At 40.8% G+C, this 23,335-nt stretch overlaps 1 protein-coding gene and 1 non-coding gene across 22 annotated transcripts in view; both read right to left on the bottom strand.

The window, feature by feature from the left end:
• LOC127534328 (GTPase IMAP family member 9-like) overlaps positions 1-23,335 on the bottom strand; it is a 268,581-nt gene that overhangs the window by 86,624 nt on the left and 158,622 nt on the right. The gene's annotated exons all lie outside the window — the stretch shown is intronic.
• LOC127534602 (U2 spliceosomal RNA) lies at positions 17,920-18,119 on the bottom strand. Its single transcript, XR_007942845.1, has one exon. It is a non-coding gene; the product is annotated as a U2 spliceosomal RNA (small nuclear RNA).

The following is a 23,335-nucleotide window of genomic DNA, read 5'->3' as shown; positions in this document are numbered from 1 at the left end:
CTCTGTGTGTGTGTGTGTGTGTGTGTGTGTGTGTGTGTGTGTGTGTGTGTGTGTGTGTGTGTGTGTGTGTGTGTGTGGTGTGTTCCTCAGGTTCGTCTCTGTGTAAAGATCTCGAGTTGTACCTCAGTAAGTGTTTCACTCCAGGACCTGGACAGTCAGCTGCAGCAGCTCATCAGGAGAGAACCTGTACCTGCGTGCCGTACCCTGTAAGACTCACCTGGACAACACACACACTGTATACACACACCTGGATACACTCACCTGAACAAACACATACACAGACAGAGTTCGATTTATGCAGTGTTTTACACAAATCAAATCAAATGTTAAATGAGTGAAATGTGTGGCAGTGATGACGGTGTCACAGAAAACAGACAGAGTGAGACCTCCTTTCTCTGTCCGTCCCTTGCTGATGACATCATGGCGTCCTCCTGCAGGTACGACCGGCAGCCCTCGGACGGAGAGATCTCAGGTGTGGACTACAACTTCGTGTCCATCGAGGAGTTCTTCTCTCTGGAAGAGTCTGGAGCTCTGCTGGAGAGCGGCAAGTTCAAAGGTAGGAACATGGAAGCATGGTACCGCGGCCCTTTAAGAACACCTGTCCAGGTCATCTGAATGTTACAGCCAGGTTTTACAGTGTGGAGGAAACCTGGCGCTGGTGGGTTTTTACAGTGTTTAGAAGGAAAAGAGGATTTTGTGTCTCTAATCCTTGAAAAACCAAACTTGCCCCCTCCACCTCCCACATTATCTGTAGGATTAATGGAACTAAAACAGAATCTGAATTCACACATTAAAATCCTGGTTCCATTCAAAGTGACGCTGCGCTCTACTGATCAGCTCTTAATTTGGCGGGTTTATTCTGCTCATGTAATGCTGGAAGCCTTTCAGAACAAAAGCCTGTTGAGTGATTTTTACTGCACATAAATGTTAATTAAATTTTGGTTCATGTGTTTGTTTTTACCTGAGGTCACATGATCAGTCAGCTGCTTATCCTCCTCATTTAGACGTCCAATTCTCTACATGACAGGAAAAATAACAATTAGTGCATTTTAGACACACAACGAGACAACAAAGAGACACAAAACGACCCATAAAAGATTTACAATAAATAATAAAATCACACATCATGACCATGAAGGCACAAACAAACCCACATAAATGGATGGAAATAATCACAAGAATATGAAAGACAACAGAACAAAGACAAAAACAACTACAAAGAGACACACAAATATGACTACAAAAAGACACAAAACGCCACAAAGAGACACAAAACAACTACAAAGAGACACAAAATGACTACAAAAAGACACAAAACAACCACAAAGAGACACAAACAACTACAAAGAGACACAAAAATGAATACAAAAGACACAAAACACCACAAAGACACAAAGCGACCACAAAGAGATGCAAAACGACCACAAAAGACACAAAACCACCACAAAAAGACACAAAATGACCACAAAGAGACACAAAACGACCACAGACACAAACGACCACAAAGAGACGCAAAATGACCACAAAAAGACACAAAACCACACAAAAAGACACAAATGACTACAAAAAGACACAAACCACCCACAACAGACACAAAATACCAAAAGAGACACATAATGACCACAAAGACACAAAATGACCCACAAGACACAAACGACCACAAAGACACAAGCGACCACAGAGACACAAAACGACCACAAAGACACAAACGACACAGAAACACAAAACGACCACAAAAAGACACAGAACGACCACAAAACACAAAAATGACCACAAAGACACAAAACGACCACAAAGAGACTAAAAATGAACAAAAGAGACACAAAAGTGAACACAAAAGAGACACAAAATGAACACAAAGACACACAAAAAACACAAAGAGACACAAAATGAACACAAGAGACAACAACCACAAAGAGACATCAAAAAACAAACAGATGAAATTAATCGACCCAAAATGACCATACAGAGAAATAAAACATCAAAAACTGTCTAACCTGAGCTCTGTTTTAGATCATGTTCTTCACGTTCTACTTCCTGTCTATTCGTCCAATCACAGGGAACTACTACGGGACGCCCCGCCCCGTCCACATCGGCCCGGAGAGTCCCAATCACGTACCAGGAGCACGGAACCTGCTGAGGAACTTCAGGACGAGGAGCAAGTCTCTGAGTAACCTGGAGAAGGCTGTGGAGGAAGGAGACAACAGTGAGGAGGACAGCGGACTCTCAGGTACGCCACACCTGCCTCAGTCCACCTGCACAGGTACAGGTAGTCTGCCTCAGGCTACCTGCACAGGTACGGTAGGCTGCGGTAACTCACTTCTCTACCTGCAGGGTCGGCCGGAGCCCCGCCACCACCCTGCCCTCAGCCAATCCTGAGTCAGCAGCAGGAAGTCGAGAGGGAATGGAGAATGGATGAGGGGAAGAGGAAGAGGAGGAGGAGGAGGTCCGCTGCCTGAGAACTGGGAGCTGGCCTTCAGTGATTCAGGGGAGCCCTACACATAGAGTGAGTGATCAATAATCAATTAACACGTCATAATCACACTGTTCTCATCCTGCTGTCAGCTGAATTAAACCATCTGATTCTGACATCTGGGAAGAATATATTCAGGAGATCTAAGGACACTGTACCAGAGTTTAAGCCTAAAATTAGACTTTTTTTCAATGGAGTCTGGTACATGTAAATAGTTAACAGTTTAAAAATGCAAATCAGCTGAATACTGATCAATTTGTGTTTGTTTGGTTCATTAACAAGTCAGTTTTCTTAACTTTGAAGTGAGATGACATTCAGGAAGCTGTGATGTCATCACTGAGTGTTTCCTGTATTCATAAAACATAAACATACCAGACATACCAAATCAGGTAGAAGAAACGCTGAATTTAGACTTGGAGTCGCGCTGAAGGTTACAGCATTAATGATGATCAGATGATCATGATGATGATGTGCTGACGATGATGATGATGCGCGTCTTTCTCTCATCATAACTCAAAGACCACCAGCTGGTTGACCCCCGAGCTCAGAAACAAGAGTCGACGTCCTGCACCGAACGTGAGTTTATTTATTTACGTTAGATTAAACTGTTCTATCAGTAGAGATGTAGCTGCAGCAGCAGCCAGCAGGGGGCGGCACAGACTCACACAGAAGTACTGCTGCTGGATCCAGCTTTAAACCTAACCCTCCTGACCTGATCCTGTCCTGGTTCTGTCCTCAGTCTGTCGTGGTTCTAATCCTGTTCTGACCCTTTTCTGTACTGGATCTGTCCTCTGTCTGTCTGGTTCTGTCCTGGTTGTGACCTGGTTCTGTCCTAGTTTCTGTCCTCATGCTGTCCTTGTTCTGTCCTGGTTCTAACCCAGTTCTAACCTAGTTTGACCTGTTCTTCCTGGTTCTGTTCTGGTTGTGACCTGGTTTGTCCTAGTTCTGTCCTTGTTCTGTCCTGGTTCTAACCTAGTTCTGACCCTGTTCTGACCCGGTTCTGTCCTCAGTCGCAGAGTTCACGAGCAGCCGCAGCCAGCTGAGGGTTTCCATTCCACAACATCGTCTTTCTAAAAGGCCTCGAGGTTTCGCCTTTAACATCGTCGGAGGAAGTCGACCCGAGAGTTCTCAGGTTTACAGTTGTTACACCTGGAGGACCACCTGCTCTGAATACAGGTACACATAAAATACTACTAGTACTACCTACGGATATTACTACACCTTGAGGACCACCCACTCCAGTTTACTAGTGATCTACGAGTAACTACTACTACTACTGCTAATACTACCACACTGGAGGACCACCGTCTCTAAATAGATTTTCTACCACAATTACTGTATTAATCCTGCTCCTGCCACTACCACTACCATTTCACTACTATACTACTACTACTACTACTACTCTACTACTACTACTACTGCTACAAACTACTGCCACACCCAGAGGTTTACTTGTACTCAAAACAGCGTTATCTACTCCTACTACTACTACTACTATGACTACTAGTACTACTACTACCACTACTGCCATAACCCAGTGGTTTCTTGTACCTCAAAACAAATATTTCTACTACTACTACGACTACTAGTACTGACTACTACTACACCACTGCTGATCACACTGGAGGTTTTGCATGTACTCAAAACAAGTATTATTACTCCTTCCTCCTACTACTACTACTATACTACTAGTACTACTACCACTTACTTGCCACACCTAGAGGTTTGCTTGTATTTAAACAAGTATACTACCCTAGACTGATTTACTACTATCTACTACTTACATGCTACAGAAGAGTGCCTGCTCTGTTGAAGCCTAAAATGTAACGTTTTTAAATGGAGTCTGGTTCACAGAAACGAATTCATTCTTCTAATACTCGTTTCCTAACTCAGTGCTTGTGTTTTATACGTTAGTTGAACCTTATGAGTTGGTTTTTTTTTTCTTAGTTTTATAAGTCCAGGAAGGCTGTGACATAATTACTGAGATATTTCTCATTTTGTGAATAGGATGGAATTGCCAGAAGCTGCAGAGCAGGCAGGAAAATCGCTATATTGAAAACTTAAAAAATTCACTTTAAATACATACTGCGTCCTCTCTCTGTGTGGAGGACTTATAGTCAGTTTGGCTTCCAGCTCTTATTTCTCTCAAACAATCTCATGATCTACCATTTTCTGTTTCGCTGCATGTAACCTATTTTTCACAGTGTGTGTGTTTATGTGTGTCTATGTGTGTATGTTGTTGCTCTAATGAGGCTGCAGATCTTCAGACTCGGCACTTTAAACCAGCTCTGACATTGGAAAACGGCACTAATAACGCTCATTCAAACAGAGAGAGAAGGACTGAATGTTTTATTCTGGATTTCTGAGAGCCTTATTTCACCTTCAAACAGCAACATGCTGGTTCTGAATGGGTTCTCCAGGCCAGTTAAAGGTCCAGAAATCTTAACTGGAATCACAACATCTATGCCTCTATAGCTAAAAAGATCTGAACACAAATACAACAGACAGAACCCGGAACCAGAACTCCACGATCCAGAACCCAGAAACAGCTGAAACCCTGATTCATAACTCAGGAAACACTGCAACTCCTGAACCAGGACTCAGGAACCCCTGGAACCTGGAACCAGAACTGAGAAACCACAATCCAAGACTCAGTAATAGCTGAAACCAGAACTCTGGAGCCAATGGACCCCTCAAGTAAACTCTGGAACCAAAATCCAGAACTCAGTAACAACTGAGACCCTCATTCATAACTCAGGAATCGATTAATCCTGGCACCAGAACTCAGGAATCACTGAAACATTCAACCAGAACTCAGGAACCACAATCCAAGACTCAGTAAGAGCTGAAACCAGAACTCAGGAACCACTGGAACCTTGAACAAGAACTACGATCCAGAACTCAGCACAGCTGAAACCCTGATTCATAGCTCAGGCACAAGTGAAGCTCCATAACCACGACTCAGGAACCACTGGAACCTGAAACCAGAACTCAGCAACCTCTGGAACCTTCAAGCAAACTCAGGAACCATCATCCTAGAACTTAGTACCAGCTGGAACTGGGAACCAGAACTCAGGAATCACTTAAGATGGAACCTGAAAACAGAAACTAGAACTGGAACTAGAACCAGACTCGGTAACATGAACCTGACCAGTATAGTGGAATCATGATCCAGAACTCAGTAGTGAACCCTTAACGAGAACTCAGGGACTGCTGGAAATCCAGAACAGAACCCGAACCCCAGTAACAGCTGGAACTCGGAACCTCCATCCAGATTCAAAGTCAGCTGTAGCAATGGTTTCAGTTCAATTTAAATAAACGTGTTGGGTCTCATTAGCTGGATTTTCAGTCAACATGTTTTTGTCATGTTAAAAAATCTGAAGGAACAACAACATTTTCTTACAAGTTTTTTTGTCAAGATCTGGTTTGATTCCAGCTTCGTCTGCTGTGTTTATTAAAGCTAAGCGTAGCCTTTAGCATCTCCCTCTGATGACAGCAAAGCTTATGACCTGCAAACCAGCAGCAAAAACAGTCAAAAGTGCCCAAAAAAAAGGCATACATGAAGTCATCTGCTCTGTTTCCCGACATCAGAGTGGCTCAGGAATCGCAGCTCTCCAACAAACTGCTTCTACAAGTTTGGAAAAAGAAACGTTTATGTATCAGTGACTCCTGTCAGGCAGCGACTCCTGAGGTTCTCAGCAGGTGTTTTACAGCTTCAGAGTCTCGATTTCTCAGATCAAACAGCTCTCAGATTAGCAGCGTCGGCCTCAAATACACCGTCGTACCTCAGAAACACAAACCGGGCTTCCTCTGGGAATTGTAGTCTTCAACATGAAAGGACTGTAGTTCCAGGAAGCGGGCTGAAGCTAACGAGCGCTAAGTGAGACTCTTCAAAGCTGAGCGTTTAGTCAGCAGTTAGAGCCGCTGTGCTGTTTTCATCGTCTCGCGGGTGGTTTCATGGACTAAAATGATCCCCGTTCTTATTCTGCAGAGGCTGAAAGCAGCTGTCGGTTTATTTATCATGTTTTCTTCTATCTGGAGTGAATCATCTCGTTATCTCAGTCACTGGTGACAGAATTATCCGGAAAGAACACGTCGTTTTCCTCAACATAAAGACAAAAATGATGAGGTACTATTTAAAATTTTAACTGAATAAATGAAGCTATAAAATTACTGCAGCTGCATCCGTTCAATACTGATCAATAATTCTGCACCCAAACTTATAATAGCGTTAATGTTTGATCTTGCTATTCATATTCCATCCTGAGCAGTGAGTTGATGGTTCAGTTCACGACTATGGAGCATTTCCTGAATGTCATTACCGTTCTATCTCCCCACATTTCCCGTCTCTATGAATAAAGAAGTAAAATGCCCCCAAATCAATCTAAAGATCTGAATAAATGATTTTCAAATGAAGTAACTAATGCTCATGGTTTGTTGTCACCTGCTGTCTGCATTAACTCCATCATGAAATTAAACCAAAGTTCTTCATAAACTTGAGACTCAGAGCAGGCGTCCACATCTGCACAAAGCGCTGTTCTTTATTTCTTTATCCATCCTGAGATGATGAAAGTTTTCTTGTAATATGAAATACTCAGTGAGAAACAACAGCAAATCGACGCAAAATGACCCCGAATAGATACAAAACATCCATAAAAAAGACTCAAAATGTTTGCAAGAAGACACAGAGCAACCTCAGTGAGACACAAAACAGCTGCTCAAAGAGACACAACAGTAAAAGACTGCAAATAGATGCAAAATACATATAAAGTGGCTCAAACACAATTACAAAGAAAACAAAGCAACCTCAGAAAAGATGCAAACAGCCACAAAAGACATAAAACAACTGCAAAGTGATGCTAGACACTCAAAGAGATTCCAAATGAGCTGCAAAATGACCACAAACATCTCTGAGAGAAACAAAGCAAATGTAAAGATGCAAAACCTCAAAAAACATAAAACAACCACAGCAAGATGCAAAATGACCACAAAGACACTAAAAATAACTGCAAAGATGTAAAACAACCTCAAAGAAACACAAAACAACCACGACAAGACGTAAAAGACCACAAAAAGAGTCAGAAAATTATCACAAAGGGGTCATATAGTTATTGTAGATTCTGTTAGCTGCTATAATCAGATATTGTGAGACAACAAACAGTCAAAAACACTCTGAACTGTTGTCGTTGAGAAAAACACAAACCTGAGGACAAACTTTTATAAAACCAGTTTGAGTTTCACGGCTTTCTGAGATTTTACAGATGGATGGATGGATGATGGACGGATTAATGGATGGATGGATGGATGGATGGATGGATGGATGGATGGATGATGGACGGATGGATGGATGATGGATGGATGGATGGATGGATGGACGGACGGACGGATGGATGATGGATGGATGGATGGATGGATGGATGGATGGATGGATGATGGACGGATGGATGGATGAATGGATGGACGGATGGATTAATGGATGGACGGTTGAATGGACGGACGGATGGATGGACGGATGGATGGATGGATGGACGGACGGACAGATGGATGGATGGATCAGTGATGTTTTCGGGTTCATCCAGTGTCTGAGCTTCCAGCAGCAGGTCGGAGGTCACTGAGGAGGAGGAGGAGGATGAAGAAGAGCGGCTCTGACAGCGGCTGTCGGCTCCAATCTGCAGACGGATGCCGGCAGCCTCCCATGATGTCATCGCAGGCCGAGCTGTCTCTCTGATGATGTCACCAGAAGACAGTAGCCGCGGATACAGAGGATGGCCGAGGGGTCAGAGGTCAGCAGGTTCCCATGACGACCATGAAGTTCCCCACAGCTCCACCAGCATTCACACGGTAACAGTAAGCCGAGCTGAAGCTGCCGATCAGCTGATTGATCCGAACCAGCGGCTTCAAAGTGATCGACAGGAAGTCTGTCAATCACAGTGATCCAGAGACCTCCTCCCTGGCTTCTTCTTCTTCTTCTTCTTCCATTTGTCATCCCTCTCTTCTTCTGTGGTTTCCTCTGTCAGTCCTCTCCTTCCTAGATGCTATAATTCTGCTCTAAAACCAAAACAAACCCAGCTGTTTGCTAAAAACCCTCAGTGTAGAAGAAGAAGAAGAAGTCTGTTTGTGATGGTCTGCATTTAAGTCTGCTCATTTTATGGCACATTTTGGCTGTTTTATGTCTTTTTGTGATCATTTTGGCTCATTTTAGGGAATTTCACATCTCTTTGTGGTAATCTGCAAATAATTTCGGCCACTTTCTGTCACATTTTTGTCATTTTGCACCTTTTGTGGTCGTTTTATTCACATTTTGGTCATTGTATATATTGTGTGGTCGTTTTACATCTTTTATTCATGGTCATTTGCATTTAATGCTAAACTGATGAAAACCAAACATCTTCAACTGTGACAAGTCAGAATTAAACTGTAGATGTACAACTGGAATAACAACGAGTCAGAATTGCAGAAATCTGCAACAAGCCCATGAATGGTAAAACAGGCGTTATTTGTTTCTCTGAAATGTTGTTTGTTGCTCGTGGAATGACAGAAACCTTCAGCACAGATCCAGTCTGGATGTTAAACGTGAAAACAGCTGCCGTGTTTTAGCCTGAAGCTGAAGTGAAAAGAGCTTAATGTGATGCAGGATTAAAACCAAACAGGTGAGACAGATTAAAGACAACAAAACCACCAGGAAAGCCTCTTCTTAAATGTGAACCTTTCGTCAGTCAATCATTCTGATTCTCTAATTAATCCTATTCGGACTGAAAACGCATAAAACCTCCATTTGAAAGCATCACTACAGTAATAATAGATGGATGATGCTGAGGAGCAGCAAGGGATCATGGGAGTTTTTACAACCGCTGATGATGAAACTGATTTTTTTTCATTTTTACTATGTTTCTACATTTAAAGGTCTAAGAGTCTCCTTCAGTTGAAGCACCAGCTCTGGTGATGTTTATAATGTCTGTAAAATAAATTCACCTTTCATTGTTTTTCATGTGAGATGATCAGATTGATTGCAGTATAAAGACTCCTGGAGAGAACGACACCAAGAAGACTGAAGAACACCAAGAAACTCTGAGGAAAGCTTGTTGAACAGCATCAGTCAGGACGATACAAGAACATTTAAAGTTCCTGAAGATCTCTTGGAGTCCAGTAAAATTCATCATTAAGAAAATGGAAGGAAGATTGAACATGAATAAATGTGACTAGATCAGGACGTCCTCAAGACCTGAGAGACTAGAGAGGGAGGCCACCAAGACTCTATGACTCCTCTGAAGGAGTTCCAGCTTCAGACTGTTCATCCAACAACTGCTGTCTGTGCTTCACCAGTCAAAGCTTCATGGAGACAAAGAGAAAGACTCTGATGGAAAAAGCTCCAATTAAATGAGTTCACCAGAAGACATGTGGAGACTCTGAAGGCACCTAGAAGAAGGTTCTTTGGTCTGAGGAGACCAGGATGGAGCTTTATGTCCATCAGACGAGATGATATGTTTGGCACGGTGGTGGCAGTATCATGATGTGAAGCACCAGACTCGAAACAAAGATCCTCAGAAATGGTTTGAACAAGGTGGAAGTTCTGGATGCCGAGTCAGAGTCCAGACCTCAATCTACTGAGAACTAGAAAAGTTCTGTTGGCTCACGATCCCTGAAGAACCTGACAGAATTTAACAGGTCATGAAGAAGAACGTTCAGACCGATGGAGACCAACATGAAGGTTCTTCTGCTGAATACTGACTGGAAGGAGGTGAGTTCTGGTGGAATCACCTATTTTATGTTCTGTATTTAGAATTAATGGACTTAACTTTATATAAATCAGAGTATTTTTGTAAATTCTTAAGAATAAACCATTAAATCGACCGTGACTCACTGTTTAAAAGCTACTAAATGTTGAAAGCTTCCAGAGAGGGAGAGTACTTGTTCCAGGACTGTCCATGAGGAGTTTATCAGCTTTAAATAGATCCGACAGCAGTTTATTAATCCTGAAGGAAATCCTAGAACACAGGACAGACGGTAGATGAATTAAACTCACTGTTAGTGGAGCCTTCAGCTCTGTGTCATCGTCGCTGTTTTCCTGGAGACTTGTTGGCTGTTGTGAGGATCAGGGAAGCTGTTCGGTTCACTTTGGTGCCATTGATCAAAGTTTCGTCTCCACACTTTCATGCCGACATCAGAATATTTGCCGTCTTCACTCCGTTTGTTCAGTTGTTTTCACTGTTGACTCTGCCGGCTCTCTCTTTCTGTGTTTGGGCTGCGTTTGTATGCGGTAATCCGTCACCTGCTGGAACGCTGGATAAATATTAACCTGAGGACAACACCTTCCTGTTCTCACCTCACACACTCTGAAACCCTCCTCCTGATTTACATTCCTGTGTTCCAAACCAAACTCCACAGAGTTCACTGATTCGACTGACGGAGACGCTCAGAAATATGAATTATCAGCATGAAAACAGGACGTTCAATACATCTTTAAGTCTACCGTTAAGTGTACATTTGTGTGTCTGTGTGTGCAGGACTACAAACACCGGAGTCCAAATCCCTCCTGATTTTATGGCAGCAGAAACATGCTGGTTTTACTGAGCAGGCTCTGGGGACAAAATAATTCATAACAACAACAGAGGCACTAAAAAACGGCGACAAAGAGCCCAAAATAACCGCAGAGGGACATAAAGAGACGCCAGCCAGCAATAAAGAGAAACAAATGAACACAAAGAGACACCAAATCACCACGACAATATGGAAAATGACCGACAAGACGCAAAATCACCACAAATAGACAAAAAACCACAACAAACCGAAGTAGAACAACCCCAAAGAGGCACAAAACCACCACAAAACGACATAAAGTAACCACAAATAGATGAAAATAACTACATACACACACAAAACCACAACAAACCGAAGTAGAACAACCTCGCAAAACAACATAAAACAACAACGAAAAGATGCAAAACTACCCCAAAGTAACACAAAATTACCTCAAAAAGACACAAAACCACAAACAAACGCAGCGAAACCACCAAAAAGAGACACAAAACAACCACTAAGACACACAAAACCATCACAAATAGATGAAAAGAACTAGATAAAGACACAAAGTCACAACAAACTCAAGCAAAACAACCACAGACACAAAACCACCAAAAAAACATAGTACAACCCCAAAGAGACACAAAACAACATCAAACAACAACAAAAGATGCAAAACCACCACAAATAGACAGAATTACCTCAGAGACACAAAGCCACTACAAAGTGATATAAAACCCAATCAAAGCACGTCTTAACTGAAGCTATCCATGAACCTGGGCCTGACCTGATCACACAGAGGTTATAAAGGGAAACTAACGGTAGCAGAACGTACAACGGTTTAATGATCAACCGTGTCATCAATCAATACTGGATTCATTGATAACACACGTTAAATACAGAAGATATCGGTTGCTGCTTCTAAACAGGAAGAGGCTCCACCTGGTGGAACAACCAGGAACTACAGCTGATCTACGACACATTTATCCTCTAGTACTACATTTACCCTCTAGTACTACATTTAGACAGTGTTTGACTGGAGTTTTACAACAAGGTTCCACCTCCAGATCAGGAATCCTCATCAGCCAGCACTGATACAAATCTGTTTTTCCTTCTCATCCACAACATTATTCCTCCGACCAGAGCTCCATCCGTCAGCAGCAGTAAATCATCGACCGTTTAAAACCAGCGTTTACAGAGCAACATTAACACAGCAGCTCCTCTGACTCACACAACTACACAAAGACACACTAAACCACCACAAAGACACACAAAATGACCACAAAGAGACACAAAACGACCACAAAGAGACACAAAACAACTACAAAGAGACACAAAACAACTACAAAGACACACAAAACGAACACAAAGAGACACAAAACGACCACAAAGAGACACAAAATGACCACAAAGACACACAAAATGACCACAAAGAGACACAAAATGACCACAAAGACACACAAAACAACTACAAAGAGACACAAAACAACTAAAAAGAGACACAAAATGACCACAGAGAGACACAAAACGACCACAAAGACACACAAATCGAACACAAAAAGACACAAAAGACCACAAAAACACACAAACGACCACAGACACAAAATCATGACAAAGAGACACAAAACGACCACAAAAAGATGCAAAACCAGCACACCTCAACCAGTTTGTTTGTGTGTGTGTTTATGTTTGTATTTGTGTGGGTGTGTGTGTGCATGTATGTGTGTGTTACTCATGTTGTGTACATCTGGTCACACTGCAAACACAACCTCATTATGTAATTCAGCACATTTTAGGAGCAACGCTTCACTTCAGGTTGTACAGACCTGACAGTGTGCGTGCGTGTGTGTGCGTGCGTGTGTGCGTGTGTGCGTGTGTGTGTGTGCAGCAACATTAACAGCAGCTCCTCTTCCTCATCACTCTGCTCCTCCTCCTCCTCCTTTTACTCCTGCTGCCATTCATGACAAACGGTCCGAACAGACAAAGAGCGGCTTCTAGCGCACATCAGCTGGACTCCATGTCAGCACGCACGGACACGGACACACACCGAGCCGACACGCACACACGCGGACACACGCATGGAGGTGATGGAGGATGGATGGTGTGACCGACAGCCCGCTGCCCCTGAGCCCGGCCAGGGGCTGCATGCCTCGGCTGAGAATGTGCTGACGGCGCCGTTTGTACCTGCGGCAGAAAAGCCAGGAGCGCAGCGGCCAGATCCGGGTTTGTCGGTCAGAACAAGCGAGCCTCGGTGCACAAACCCCCCAACCCGGTGAACCTGAAGCCGGGACCCGTCTCCCGGTGCGGTTCCGTTACCTTCATAATTCCTGCCGCGTCCCCGCCGCTCCGCGCCGCGCCGCGCCGCTCCGGTCCAATCCTCTCCGGGCTTTTGGTGTACTGATGCTCCCTCGGTGCTGCTGATGCTGATGCTGCCGCGGCCGCTGCTGCTGCCGCCGCCGCCGCCGCCGCGTGCACGCGCACTCACTCAGTCACACGAGCGTGCTTGCGTGCGTGACAGGGCGCGTGAGTGCGTTATGTCCACTGCAGGTAAAAAAAAAGATGCAAAGCGCTCAAAGGTGGAAGATCACACACATGCGCACGGTGCTGCTATACAGAAAGCTGTGCGTACACACGCGTGTGCACGCACAGCTTTCTGTATAGCAGCGCGTGCGCGTGTGTGATGCCTGCAGGTAGCTGTGCAGCAGCTTAATGGAGCTTTACTACACAGAGGAAGCAGTGACAGGTTCACGTCTCTCCACCAGCCTCTCTCTCTCACAGCAGCGTGGTGCGCGTGCGTGCGTGCGTGTGTGTTCGTGGGGGGCACCAGGAAGGAAACAGGAAGCTCCACCCCCACAGGGAGGAGTCAGAGTGATGAGGGGGTATTCAGGGTAACAGGCTGACATCAGCATGTGTGTGTGTGTGTGTGTGTGTGTGTGTCTCTGTGTGTGTGTGGACATAAATCTGGTCACACAGTCACACTGGGAGGACACACAAATGCAACCTCATTATGTAATTCGTCGCATTTTAGTAGCAGCGCTTCGTTTCAGGTTGTATAGATCTGACAGAGTGTGTGTGTGTGTGTGTGTGTGTGTGTGTGTGTGTGTGTGTGTGTGTGCGTGTGTGTGTGTGTGCGCAGCGCTACAAACACGGAGGTCAGGAGTCCAAATCCCCCTGATTTTATAGCACAGGAAACATGCAGGTATTACTGAACAGGCTCAGGGGACACAATGATTCACAATGACCAGAGAGACACTAAAAAATGACGACAACGACACAAAAAATAACTGCAGAGGGACATAAAGAGACACAAACCAACAGTAAAGACGCACAAATGAACACAAGAAGGTGCAAAAACACCACAAACAGGAGCTAAATCACCACAAAGAGACAGAAGATGACCACAAAGAACTGCAGAAATACCACAAAACGCTGCAAAACGAACACAAAGAGACTTAAAGTAACTGCAGAGGGTAATAAATAACACAAATGAACAGAGTGAGGGGCAAAATGAGCACAAACAGATGCTGAATCTCACAGAAAAACAGAAAACAACCACAAATAGATGCAAAGTGATGACAAAGAGACACATATCCACTAGAAAGACACAAAAAATATTTGCAGAGGACATTAGAGAGTCACAAACCACAAATAAAGGTACACAAATGAACAATAGAAGGTGCAAAATGACCACAAAGACACAAAACAACCACAAAGACACACAACATGACCACAAAGAGACACAAAAAAAACCACAGACACATAAAACGACCACAAAGACACACAACATGACCACAAAGAGACACAAAAAAACCACAAAGACACACAAAACGACCACAAAGACACACAACATTACCACAAAGAGACACAAAAAACACAAAGACACACAAAACGACCACAGACACACAACATGACCACAGAGATGTAAACCAGCTCATAGGTGAGTGAAAGACACAAATGAACACGAATCAAAGGAAAGTTTCCTTTGTTTCAGTCGTTCTTTTGCCTCTTTGTCTGAATCGTTCGTCATTTTGAACCACAAACTCTCTGATTGTTTCTGCAGACAAACGTCCATGAATCCTTAAATCAGAGAGAACAGAAGAAGAACATTTTACTGTCTGTCCAGTTATTCTCCTGGTAGGTTCACACCAGTGGATGGTTTCAGTCAGTGGTGTAGTGGTCCCTGGAGAAGTGGGTATACTCTTAATTTTCACCTTTTTAAAAAAAAAATTAGTCCAGAAAAACGCCCTGTTTTAGAAACAGTGACATAGAAGACCACTCTATTCAATTTTTTCAGTCATTTCTACTTGCCCACTATTATAAAATTATCATGACTTGATTAGGAGCAGTTTGTAGTTATTACTGGATTAATGTAACATGTATTTATCATGAGGCAAACATGGTGTTTGTTACTTTTGAACATTTATTTAAATAAAATACTTCAAATATGAAGTTGACAGTGCATCCTTGTTCATATTTCATCATGAATAAAACCTCAATATTGTTTTAGGTCGAATCTTAAACTACCTGTCCCCATTCTTGTGTTTTTACTTACTTTAAAATCAACTACCAGCCGAGAGGTTTTCCCACATTATCCCAATGTAGCTAGCTTCAGACTTACGTTAGAATAACGTTAGCCTTTCAAAACGTTAGTCAGACTCGGCCCGACACTCAGTTTAACCCGTTGCGCTTCAGTTACGTTTCAGTGTCCCGCCCGGGGTACACTTTGAGATCTGCATTAGCAGATTATACAAACGCGATTATACAAACACTATACGCCGATGGAAAGCTTAGATTCTCATGAATCCGCCGGTATAAACCACTTTCAGATGTGATTACCACAGCGGGTGAGAAAAACACATTTGTCCGACAAAAAACGAATATTCATCCATCCGTTCTCTGTACACGGCTTCAACGCACACAGCGCGACTCACATTTCCGGGTTCATTATTACACACAGATGAAAATATTCCACAAAAAACGGCCATAATCCAACCTTAGACATCCAGACGACACAAGCCAGTAAACTATTTTGTCCAAAACATGTCTTGAAAAACGGTATATACTCCACGAATAGGTCGTTTTCGAGGAAATGCACCTCGCGATGCGCGTCCAATATGCCCTGTATTTCTCGTCATATTTTTATTTACAAATAGAATATTAGCGATTTTTTTTGTACTGAAAACGGCTGGAATTGACTGAAGCTTTAACCACTGGCGACAAAATATCCTCTCCTTGAAATGTGCAGTCATGTTGCCAGTAGTTTAAAACAATGATTCATTTGGAAACCACCTTAAAACTTACCTGAGAATTATATCGTCCATGAAAGTAGGTTCGCTCGATACGTACCACTCACCTGAAATGTATTTATTCTGACTTTCTCGTATTTCCGCGCATCTTTCAAGCAGACCTGTCAATCAACTGGAGTGCCACAGAGGTGTTAGCAAAATTTTCCTCTGTATGACCCGCCCTACTCTGCCTCTGATTGGCTCATCCCTAAAGTTAACCAATCGAATCAGTGAAGCTAGCATGTACCAGCCAATTACAGGCAGAGGAGGGTTGTTCATGGCTTCATCATCGGGCCACCTGGCACACAGATATTACTGAATGATGCGCACCAGGGAGCATTAGAAGTGGGTATACGCAATGCTAACTGAAAAATAAGTGGGTATACGCCGTATACCGCCGTATACCCTGGACTACACCACTGGTTTCAGTAAATTCACCTTAAACTGGACGTGGGGTTGGAATCTAAATCTGCAGGTCTCCAGGTGATGCTGATCCTCAGAGAGCAGGGCTTTATTTAAGCTCTGATCATTTATTCTGCCGGCTTACACAAAGCATTAACCTCCATCCACATACATGTCAGGACAAAACAGAGCCGCCTGCTGCAGCTCAAACCTTCTGTCCAGAGAGCAGATGTTACCCAAAACAAAGAGGTTTAACCCTCATGTTGTCTTCATTTACATGCACCAAAAAATATTTCTTCCTTTGTCTGAAAAAAATCCCAAAATTCAGCAAAAAAATTCCCCAAATTTCTGAAAATTAAAAAAAAAAAGCTTCAGGAAGAAAATTCCAACATAATAAATAAAATACAATAAATATATATATGAGTAAATGAATTAATACATCAGTAAATATAGATAAATAAATCATATAATATAATAAATTCTTTAAAAGTTTCCCTTAAAAGTTTTATTTTACAAAAAAATCAATAAATCCCCCAAATCTGGCAAGAAATAAGAATTTAAAAATAAAAACAATGTAAAAATGTAAATAATTAACAAAAATGAGTAAAAATCTTCCAAAAAATCCTACAAATATCTGAAGTGATTAAATATATATCAGTAAAACTTCTGATATTTTCTTTAAGAACATTAAGAAAAAATCAAACAAAATCCAGCTAAATGTTTAAGATTTCTTTTTTTTTTTTTTTTTTTTTTACTCAAAAAACTATTCAAAAATTTTCCAAAACTGTTAAAAAATGTGGAAGTTTTCACTGTGGAAATAAATAATAAAAAACAAAAGTTTCTTTAAAGCTATTATTTTTTTAAAAATTCCCCCAAATTTTGCAAGAAAATTCTTATAAATATTTTCAAAAAATGAATTTTTTTTCTTTCCAAAAAACAGTCCTGAAACTATCTAAAGTGATTACATATACGTCAGTAAAATTTCTGATATTTTCTTTAAGAATCTTCACAAGAAATCAACCGGAATCCAGCGAAATTCACTGGATTTTCATCAAAAAAAATCTGTGAATAAAACTATTTTTTAATAAAATCTCCCACATTTGGCAAGAAAATATTTTTCAAAAATTTGTAAAAATTGTCCAAAAAATTCCTAAAAATATCTGAAGTGATTATATATATATGTACATACATATCTATATTAGTAAAAAGTCTAATGTTTTCTTTAGAACATTCACAAAAAATAATTAACCAAAATCCAGTCAAATTCACTGCTAAATGAAATTGTAGATCTATTTTCCAACCTTCACCTGTGGTCATCAGCTCTGGTAGTAGGGAAGTAGGTACTTTATAGATCCCAAGGTAAATTCAAGTTGTTCTTGTTTTTATAGAAATAAGAACAGATACTAGACTTGATCTTAGCCAAAAGACAGAGAAGTGATGTGAATGGACTAAAACAATAAAATACATGAGACTGAAATCAGGTAAGGAGCTCGGAAATGTAGGAAAACTTGAGCAAAATTGCACAAACCTTTCAGAAAAGATCCCAACCTTAATTAGTGAAAGATAAACCAAAATAACTAAAAAGTCCAAAATCATTTAGTGATCAGAGTTCTGCCTTGATCCTGTGAACATTTCCAGACTTCCAGGTCCTTGAAGTCCATAGAGGTGGGTCCACATTTATCACGTTTTAATGGACTTTTTCCATCATTTCTGAGCCTCAGAACTTCATCAGTCCATCAGATAGAACCATGACATTTAGGAGGAGAAACACATCTGAGTTCTGATAAAAACTGACACCAGATCAGTTTAAATCCATCCAGGTGTCTCAGTCTGAAGAATAATTGAAATCTGATCAATACTGGACAAATTTTGAGTCATTCTGGGAAAATACAGAGTCAATATGAAATGTTTTTGTCATTTTTTGGACATATTTGAATAATTGTGGTACATTTTTGAGTTATTTTGGGCTTCTTTTCTTATTTCAAACATTCTTTTGAGCCATTTCTGACAAGTATTGACAAATTTGAGATGATTTTTGTGTATTTGTGGACAACTTTAATGACATTTTAAGCAATTTCTGATGAATGAAAAATACATCTGAGTTCTGGTAAAAACTACAACCAGATCAGTTTTACATCCATCCATGTGTCACTAATGAAAGACAAAAAAATGTAACAAATGTTCAGTCATTCTGAACAAATTTGAACAATTGCAGAGAATTTAACTTAGGACAACTTTTACGTAATTTTGTACAATTTTTGAGTCATTATGAACATTTTCTGAACCTTTTTAAAATAATTGTCTTATTGAACTTACATAACTTTATCAATGATCAGAGTTCTACCTTCATACTGGGAATATTTCCACAGTTCCAGGCCCTTGAAGTCCATAGACGTGGGTCCAGACAGACTAGAAAATCATATAAAACAGCTGAAGATCAGTAAAAATGCTTCAAAACTTTCCCTATAAACTACTTGAAATTTGACTAAAATGACACAAAATTAGAAACCTGTCTTTAATTAGTAAAGAATAAATATAAATGACAAAAAGTTCCAAATTGATTAATGATCGGAGTTCTACCTTCATACTGAGAATATTTCCAGAGCTCCATAGTTCCAGGTCCTTGAAGTCCATAGAGGTGGGTCCAAGATACAAGTCAGTGATCTTTCCAGTTGTTGGAAGGTCTACTCTAGAACTTTCTCCAGTTGTTGGTAGGTCTACTCTAGAACTTCCTCCAGTTGTCAGTAGGTCTACTCAAGAACTTTCTCCAGTTGTTGGTAGGTCTACTCTAGAACTTTCTCCAGTTGTTGGTAGGTCTACTCTAGAACTTTCTACAGTCATCTTTAGGTCTACTCTAGAAATTTCTGCAGTCGTTAGTAGGTCTACTCTAGAACTTTCTACAGTCGTCAGTAGGTCTACTTTAGAACTTTCTACAGTCGTCCCTCGGTCTACTCTAGAAATTTCTGCAGTCGTCAGTAGGTCTACTCTAGAACTTTCTACAGTCATCTGTAGGTCTACTCTAGAAATTTCTGCAGTTGTTAGTAGGTCTACTCTAAAACTTTCTACTGTTGTCGGTAGGTCTACTCTAGAACTTTCTACAGTTGTCGTAGGTCTACTCTAGAACTTTCCACAGTTATTGGTAGGTCCACTCTAGAACTTTCGACTGTTGTCGGTAGGTCCACTCTAGAACTTTCTACAGTTGTCGGTAGGTCTACTCTAGAACTTTCTACAGTTGTCGGTAGGTCTACTCTAGAACTTTCTACAGTTGATGTTAGGTCTACTCTAGAACTTTCTCCAGGAGACGTTCTTCCTCCTTCCCGTCTTTCAGTTCAGTCTCACTTAGAACATTCCAGGTCCTTGAAGTCCATAGAGGTGGGTCCACATTTATCACTTTTTAATGGACTTTTTCCATCATTTCCGAGCCTCAGAACTTCATCAGTCCAGCAGATAGAACCATGACATGTAGGAGGAGAAACACATCTGAGTTCTGATAAAAACTGACACCACATCAGTTTAAATCCCTCCAGATTAACAGTCTGAACTCTGAATCTTGTTTCAGGCTGGATGGAGGCTTTTCCTCTCTGACTGTGACTTTGTTTGTCCAGCAGGAGGCAGCAGAGATAAGCTGATAGTCTGACTGATGACATCATCCACAGAGCATCATGGGAGATAAACGACAGAAGTTGGTTCATTCAGAGAAAAGTCAGAAGTGAATGTTTCCTTCAGGTCTGAAACCAAACATTTTCAGTTCTTTGTTAGTTCTTTTTTCAGTTGGGTTCTTTTTTTCTTGTTTCTCTTTTTATTTACTTTATTCTCTTTCTTCATAAAGAGTTTCCCTCGAGATAAATAGTTGTTATTATTTATTTTTCTGTTTGCAGTTTCTTTCATCTTTGTCTTCTTTGTATTTATTTTTCTTTCTTAAAAGTTTTTCTTTTGTTCATTTTCTTTCCTTCTGTGCTTCTGCATTTAAAATTCTTTCTTTCTTTCTTTCTTACTTTTTCTCTATTTTTTATTTTTATGTTCTTTCTTTTTTGCTTTAATCTTCTTTCTTTCTTTCTTTCTTTATTACTTTTTCTTTCCTTGTAGCATTTTTCTTCCTTTCTTTTATTTTCTTTCTTTCTTTCTTTCTTTCTTTCTTAATTTTTACTTTCTTTTATGTTGCTGCTATCTTTCTTTTTATTTTCTTTCTTCCTTTCCTTTATTTTCTTTCTTTCTTTCTTTCTTTCTTTCTTTCCTTTTATTTTCTTTCTTTCTTTTCTTTCTTTCTTTCTTTCTTTCTTTCTTTTTTCCTTAATTTTACTTTCTTTTTAAGTTGTTCCTTTCTTTCTTTCTTTCTTTCTTTCTATCTTTCTTTCTTACTTTTCTTTCTTTCTTTCCTTTTATTTTCTCTCTTTCCTTCTTTCCTTCTTTCTTTCTTTCTTTTCTTTCTTTTCTTAATTTTACTTTCTTTTAAGTTGTTCCTGTCTTTCTTTCTTTCTTTCTATCTATCTTTCTTACTTTTTCTTTCTTTCTTTCCTTTTGTTTTCTCTCTTTCCTTCTTTCTTTCTTTCTTTTTTCCTTAATTTTACTTTCTTTTTAAGTTGTTCCTGTCTTTCTTTCTTTCTATCTATCTTTCTTTCTTACTTTTTCTTTCTTTCTTTCCTTTTATTTTCTCTCTTTCCTTCTTTCTTTCTTTCTTTCTTTCTTTCTTTCTTTCTTTCTTTCTTTCTTTCTTTCCATCAGATGATTCTACAGTAAATATTAGATCTCTGTTGCAGTCTGATGTTTACCACCATCAGTAGTTGTGATTTTAATGACCTGGTGGTCTCTCTCTGTCACATATCTCCCCTCCATTCCTCTCAGTTTGTATTTAGTGTTTTATTGAGACAGTGAAAGCAGAGAAAGAGGAAAATCCTCTCAGAGTCCAGCAGCACCCAGGATTATACAGCTTAATACACCAGCACACACACACACACACACACACACACACACACACACACACACACACACACACACACACACACACACACATGTTTGTTTTTCTATACCGGTGGGGACTTACCATTGACTCCCATTCATATCTAACTCCTAACCCTTACCCTAACACTAACCTTAACCATCACCAAATCAATGCCTAACCCTAAACAAACGTTTCTGCACTTTTACATTTTTATTAACAACAATATGGCCAAGAAAACGGTGTTGCCACCCGTGGGGACCTCATTTTAGGTCCCCACCGTAAGACAAGTCCCCACCTTTATAGCAAATAGTCAGGTCAAAGTCCCCACCGGTATAGCAGAAACAAGTACACTGTAACACACACACACACACACACACACACACACACACACACACACACACACACACACACACTGTAACACACACACAATAACACACACACACACACACACACACACACACACACACACTGTAACACACACACAATAACACACACACACACACACACACACACACACACACACAATAACACACACCACACACACACACACACACACACACAATAACACACACACCACACACACACTGGCCTGCTGCCTCCATTTCTGATCTGATGGAAACACAGTTTATGTCCATCCAGCTGCAGACCTGACCAAAAGTATGTGGACACTCTTATAACAATAATAAGAACCATAATGATAAAAACATCAACAATAATAAACATTAGCACTGACCAAAAGTATGTGGACACTGATATGATAATATTATTAATAATAATAACAACAGCAATAACAATAATGATAACAATAATACTAATAATGACCAAACATATGTGTGCACATGTTCTTTCTGATGCAATGATAATGAAACATTACACCACAGAGGAGGTGAAGAAGGTCAGTCTTATTCTTGACTTGTTCTGAAATTGAACATTAAGACTTAATCAGATTAAACACTGATACACTCAGTGTGTGTGTGTGTGTGTGTGTGTGTGTGCGCGCCCATGTTTTTGCTATATTGTGGGGACCAAATGTCCCCACAACTGTAGGAAAACCGAAAACTGTGTCACTTGTGGGGACCTCATTTTGGTCCCCACAAGTTTAAACAGTGTTTTCTTGGCCATGTTGTTGTTACTGAAAAAAGTAAAAGTGCAAAAATGTTTCTTTAGGGTTAGACATTGTTTTGGTTAGAGTTAGGGGTTAGATATGAATGGGAGTCAATGGTATGTCCCCACAATGATAGCAAGACACTGTGTGTCTGTGTGTGTGTGTGTGTGTGTGTGTGTGTGTGTGTGTGTGTGTGTGTGTGTGTGTGTGTGTGTGTGTGTGTGTGTGTGTGTGTGTGTGTGTGCGTGTGTGTCCTTCACCATGAAGTGAAGGTCGATGTTTCATCTTTAATTTACCTTCAAGTACTCTTCCAGATGCAGATCTTGATGTCACCCCCCTGTGTGTGATCTGAGTATATCGCTGCCATAGAACTGTACTATAGTAGAACTGATCCATCCACAGTCAGAGTCTGTCTGATTTTTCAATGCAACCAATATCAGACGATGCATTTCAAAACATCAAAATAGACCCACACAATCTCAACAAAGACCTCCTCAGAGACTTCTTTAGCCTAATAAAGTCCTCTACTTTAACATGTGGAACTGCTTTGAAACCATCTTCAAATACCTGTAGAGCGTCAACAAAGACTTGTTTAACCCCTTAAACACCTC

This window comes from Acanthochromis polyacanthus, chromosome 6 (genome assembly GCF_021347895.1).
Source record: "Acanthochromis polyacanthus isolate Apoly-LR-REF ecotype Palm Island chromosome 6, KAUST_Apoly_ChrSc, whole genome shotgun sequence".
NCBI lineage: Eukaryota > Metazoa > Chordata > Actinopteri > Pomacentridae > Acanthochromis > Acanthochromis polyacanthus.
This window is presented reverse-complemented; position numbering and strand designations above follow the sequence as displayed.